Source organism: Pristiophorus japonicus, chromosome 14 (assembly GCF_044704955.1).
Source record: "Pristiophorus japonicus isolate sPriJap1 chromosome 14, sPriJap1.hap1, whole genome shotgun sequence".
Taxonomy (NCBI): domain Eukaryota; kingdom Metazoa; phylum Chordata; class Chondrichthyes; family Pristiophoridae; genus Pristiophorus; species Pristiophorus japonicus.
The window spans coordinates 85,812,024-85,818,023 of NC_091990.1; the positions used below are offsets into that span (position 1 = coordinate 85,812,024).

A 6,000-nucleotide genomic window follows, 5' to 3' on the forward strand; every position below is an offset into this window, starting at 1 on the left:
AAACACTGACTAAACCCTCAAAACAATGGAAACAAGATCAGAAAATGCTGGAGAAACACAGCAGGTCAGTCAGCATCCACGGAGAGAATAGAGAGGTCAAAGTTCAAGAGTTGTGATGCCTGGCCCAGAAAGTTGATCCCTCTTCTCTCTCTCGATTAATGCTGGCCAACCTGCTGTGTGATTCCAACATTTTCTCCTCTTACTTCGGACTGCTAGCATTTGTAGGTTTTTACCTCAATTGGTTGGACAGCACATAAGACCCAAGTTTCGAGCCGCGCCTAGAACGGCGCAGTCCCGACCTGGACGCCCGTTTTTCGTGCCACAAAGTGCGCCTAAAACAAATCACCTCCCTGCAGGTCCTCTGGCCCTCGGCGCAGCGCAGCACGAGCTGTAGGGGGCGGAGCCAGGTCCCTGCGCTGAAAACAGCGCCGGGACCTCTGCACATGCGCGCTACAGTGGGCACGCAAGTGCAGTAGCTCCAGGCGCCCGAAACTGTGTGGGAGGGGCCCGAAGCACGCAGCCCCTGGCCCAATGGCCTCACTGGGGCTGCGTGCATAAGGCTTCTCCCACGGCCAGCTCCTGCTTCCTCCCGACCCGACTCGACTCCCGCTTCCCGCCTCCGGACCGGACCCGACACCGACCCGACTCCCGCTTCCCCCCCGGACCAGACCCGACCCACCCCCCGGACTGGACCCGACCCGACTCCCGCTCCCCTTCCTCCCCCCGCACTGCCTCCGGACTGGACCCGACACCGACCCGACTCCCGCTTCCCACCACCCGCCTCCGGACTGGACCCGACACCGACCCGACTCCCGCTTCCCACCCCCCGTCTCCGGACTGGACCCGACACCGACCCGACTCCCGCTTCCCACCGACCGGACTCGACACCGACCCCGACCCGCTCTTCTCTTTTCCCCCCCCCGCCCAGATTGGATCCGACCTGATCTCCCTCCCTCCCCCCCGACCCGAACCGAACCGACCTCCCTCCCACCACCCCCCCGACCCGCGCTCCCCCGACCCGACCCAACGCCACCTACCTGTAAATCTTGTGCTGAGGACGGGCCCAGCCCGAAGTCTCGGGCCCGGCCCGTTCAGCCTCCCTCCACCTTCTTCTTTCCCCCCCCCACCCCAATCTCCTTCCCCCCCCCACCCCAATCTCCTTCCCCCCCCCACCCCAATCTTCTTCCCCCCCCCACTCCAATCTCCTTCCCCCCCCACCCCAATCTCCTTCCCCCCCCACCCCAATCTCCTTCCCCCCCCACCCCAATCTCCTTCCCCCCCACCCCAATCTCCTTCCCCCCCACCCCAATCTCCTTCCCCCCCCACCCCAATCTCCTTCCCCCCCCACCCCAATCTCCTTCCCCCCCCACCCCAATCTCCTTCCCCCCCACCCCAATCTCTTCTTCCCCCCCCCCCACTCCAATCTCCTTCCCCCCCCCACCCCAATCTCCTTCCCCCCCATCCCAATCTCCTTCCCCCCCCACCCCAATCTCCTTCACCCCCCCACCCCAATCTCCTTCCCCCCCCACCCCAATCTCCTTCCCCCCCCACCCCAATCTCCTTCCCCCCCACACCAATCTCCTTCCCCCCCACCCCAATCTCCTTCCCCCCCACCCCAATCTCCTTCCCCCCCCCACCCCAATCTCCTTCCCCCCCCACCCCAATCTCCTTCCCCCCCACCCCAATCTCCTTCCCCCCCACCCCAATCTCCTTCCCCCCCACCCCAATCTCCTTCCCCCCCACCCCAATCTCCTCCCCCCCCCACCCCAATCTCCTTCCCCCCACCCCAATCTCCTTCGCCCCCCACCCCAATCTCCTTCGCCCCCCCCACCCCAATCTCCTTTCCCCCCCACCCCAATCTCCTTCCCCCCCACCCCAATCTCCTCTCCCCCCCCACCCCAATCTCCTCCCCCCCCCACCCCAATCTCCTTCCCCCCCCCACCCCAATCTCCTTCCCCCCCCACCCCAATCTCCTCCCCCCCACCCCAATCTCCTTCCCCCCCCCACCTCAATCTCCTTCCCCCGCCCCAATCTCCTTCCCCCCCCACCCCAATCTCCTTCCCCCCCACCCCAATCTCCTCCCCCCCCCACCCCAATCTCCTTCCCCCCCCACCCCAATCTCCTTTCCCCCCACCCCAATCTCCTTTCCCCCCCACCCCAATCTCCTTTCCCCCCCACCCCAATCTCCTTTCCCCCCCACCCCAATCTCCTTTCCCCCCCACCCCAATCTCCTTCCCCCCCCCAATCTCCTTCCCCCCCCCAATCTCCTTCCCCCCCCCCAATCTCCTTCCCCCCCCCCAATCTCCTTCCCCCCCCCCCAATCTCCTTCCCCCCCCAATCTCCTTCCCCCCCCAATCTCCTTCCCCCCCCAATCTCCATCCCCCCCAATCTCCTTCCCCCCCCCAATCTCCTTCCCCCCCCCCAATCTTCCTTCCCCCCCCAATCTCCTTCCCCCCCCAATCTCCTTCCCCCCCCAATCTCCTTCCCCCCCCAATCTCCTTCCCCCCCCCAATCTCCTTCCCCCCCCAATCTCCTCCCCCCCCCCCAATCTCCTTCCCCCCCCCAATCTCCTCCCCCCCCCAATCTCCTTCCCCCCCCCAATCTCCTTCCCCCCCCCATCTCCTTCTCCCCCCCCCATCTCCTTCTCCCCCCCCCAATCTCCTCCCCCCCCAATCTCCTTCCCCCCCCCAATCTCCTTCCCCCCCCCCAATCTCCTTCCCCCCCAATCTCCTTCCCCCCCAATCTCCTTCCCCCCCAATCTCCTTCCCCCCCAATCTCCTCCCCCCCCAATCTCCTCCCCCCCCCCAATCTCCTCCCCCCCCCCAATCTCCTTCCCCCCCAATCTCCTTCCCCCCCAATCTCCTTCCCCACCCAATCTCCTTCCCCACCCAATCTCCTTCCCCCCCCAATCTCCTCCCCCCCCAATCTCCTTCCCCCCCAATCTCCTTCCCCCCCCCAATCTCCTTCCCCCCCCAATCTCCTTCCCCCCAATCTCCTTCCCCCCCCAATCTCCTTCCCCCCCCCAATCTCCTTCCCCCCCAATCTCCTTCCCCCCCCAATCTCCTCCCCCCCCAATCTCCTTCCTCCCCCAATCTCCTCCCCCCCCCAATCTCCTTCCCCCCCCAATCTCCTTCCCCCCCCAATCTCCTTCCCCCCCCAATCTCCTTCCCCCCCCCAATCTCCTTCCCCCCCCCAATCTCCTTTCCCCCCCCAATCTCCCCCTTCTCTTCCCCCCTCCCCCTTCTCTCCCCCTTCTCTCCCCCATCCCTTCTTCTGCTCCCCCCCCTCCCCCTCCCCCTCCCCTCGCTGTCAGAAATACAGACACTGACAGACAGAGAATGAGAGACACACACAGACAGACAGAGAGATAGAGACACTGACAGAGACACACTGGGGGGTGCATCCCAGCACGCTGTTGGAGGGCTCCCGGTGCTGCAGTCGGTAAGTAGAAAATGTTTTGTTTTATTGATTTAAAAAAATTATTTCTTCTTAATTTTTTTTGATTTATTGGTTGATTTATTGATGTATTTATCATTTATTATTGATGATGGCTCTTTATTTGTAAAACTGAAGTGTTTAATGTTTGTAAACTTCCCTTTAAACCCCCCCTCCCCACCATTCCCTACGCCTGATTTGTAACCTACGCCTGATTTTCTAAAGTGTAGACAAGATTTTTTCGAGCGTACAAAAATCTTCACTTACTCCATTCTAAGTTAGTTTGGAGTAAGTTTTCACTGACGAAACTTTCAAAACAGGCGTAAGTGGCCGGACACGCCCCCTTTTGGAAAAAAAAAATTCTGTTCTAAAGTGAAACTGTTCTAACTGACTAGAACTGGAGCAAACTAAATGACGAGAATTCCGATTTCTAAGATACTCCGTTCTACACCAGTTGCTCCTAAAAATCAGGAGCAAATCATGTGGAAACTTGGGGCCATAGTCTCAATAATTGACCTCGAACCAGAAGTATCCTCATGACGTAACAATATTCCCCAGGAATCTCTTTAGCCCTTTTCCACCACCACCAGAAAGGGACAAGGTGCTAATTAAAGTTAGCAAACAGAAGGCCAAGAACAAGCTGCAGCTGTGCCCTGGGGAAGGTTGTACTAATGAACTATTAAAATAATTAGTGAGTGACTAAATATTCCAGTTCCCCAAAGTAAGCAGATGATTCTGTACAGGTTAGGTTTTACAGACCAACTTTTTAAATTTTTCTTGTAAATATACCCATATATAAAATGTGAGTGTGTGTATTTGGAACTGAGAATCCATTAGATGCAACTGCGGATGAATAAAATATGCAGAGACTCAATAAAGGAGAGTAAAATGCTTGCCTAATTTAAAAATAAGTCAAAAATCTTTGTGCTTTAAGGGACCTTAATAATGAACCTCTTTAATTACTGCTGCCATGCATCAAGATAGTATTCTTAGATTACATTCAAGAATTATGTAATTTGTTACGGAAATGTCTTGAGAGCTGGTTAATGGAGTGAAGAGGGAACCGAGTGAGAGTAAGAGCTTCAAAACTGAGAATTTGGTGAGAGTGAGAATCAAGTGCAGAGTGGGAGGAGGTGCTAAATAAATGAGCTGATGTTATAAGTAAGTAATATAAACTTTGAAGTAGAATAAACTAACTAAACCTAAAAATATCAGCACAGGAAGTGCTGCGGGAGATTTGAGCATCAGGTGTTGACATATTGGAAAGGAGGCTGTGTGGCAATATTGGTTGGAGAGAGAATAAGGCTGTCGAGAGGGTCGATGTCGATGAGGAAGGGGTAGAGACAAAGTCAATATAGTTGGAGCTCAAAGATTAAAAAAATGACTTGTTACATTAGTTAGGGGTTGTTACAGTCCTCCAAATTGTGACAAGGAAACAAACGAGGAAACCTGCAGTCAGATTAGAGAGAGGCGTAGGAATAACAAAGATTTTAATTAACAACCTATCGATAGGACAGAGAGGGAGATAGGAGAATGGAATTGCTAAAATGTCGGGTGCAGGCATTACTGGATGTGGTTATGAGTAATGAAATAGATCAGGTAGATGAGCTAAGTGAGGGTGATCACAATACGATGAGGTATACGATCCAGGAGAAAGGGGAAATTATGCACAAAATCTGGAAGACCAAATTGGATTATGGCACGTTTCCGAGAGCTGAGCAAGCTAGCTGAGGTGGGAGGGGGCATTGGCACACAGGACCGTAGAGCAACAGTGGAAGGTTTTTAATAAACAGATCGCGAGGGTACGGAGTAAATAGATTACATTTAATAAAAATAAAAATAAACTACCAGTAGTTTTTGGATTCCACGGATAAATCAAGAGGTTATAAAACAATGAATGAAGAAGGCCTATGAAGGCTATAATACGGTGAATGAAAAAACTAAAGGAGAAAATAAGAGGTTGAGTGGGGTAAGCAAAACGAAGAGGGAGTGTGAAACAATGTCGAAAAACATCAGGAACAGTAAAGTAAAGATAGAATTGTTAAAAGTGAGGTGGGTCCCGTGAGAGGAGAGGGTTGTCAATTACGATCAAAAATGTCAGGTATTTAATAAGTACTTTGCAATGGTCTTTACTAGAGAGAAGGATATTGGAGAGGATGTGAATTCTGAAGTGGTTGAGAGTGAGATGGGCGATACGATGGCTAACAGAAAAATGCAGATAGTTTAGTAATGGTAAAGGAAGACAAAGCATCAGGACCTGATGGGATACATCCTAGCATCCTGAGGGAGATGAGAGAGGAAATTGCGTCGGCCCTAGAAATACTGGGGTCAAGTTTCGGGCTGCGCTGGCGAGCCACGCCTGATTTCCGCGCTCAAAACCGCACAGAAGACTTACCTCGGTATTCTCCACTCTCTCGGGTCGATCCAGGCCCTCGGCGCGGCGCAGCATGAGCTGTGGGGGGCGGAGCCAGGTCTCTGCGCTGAAAACAGTGTTGGGACCTCTGCATATGCGCACTACAGTGGGCGCGCATGTGCAATAGCTCCAGGTGCCCAAAACTGTGTGGG

The 6,000-nt window shown here is 54.6% G+C and overlaps 1 protein-coding gene across 2 annotated transcripts in view; it reads left to right on the forward strand.

The window, feature by feature from the left end:
- Positions 1-6,000, forward strand: part of pdhx (pyruvate dehydrogenase complex component X) — a 513,740-nt gene that overhangs the window by 239,388 nt on the left and 268,352 nt on the right. The gene's annotated exons all lie outside the window — the stretch shown is intronic.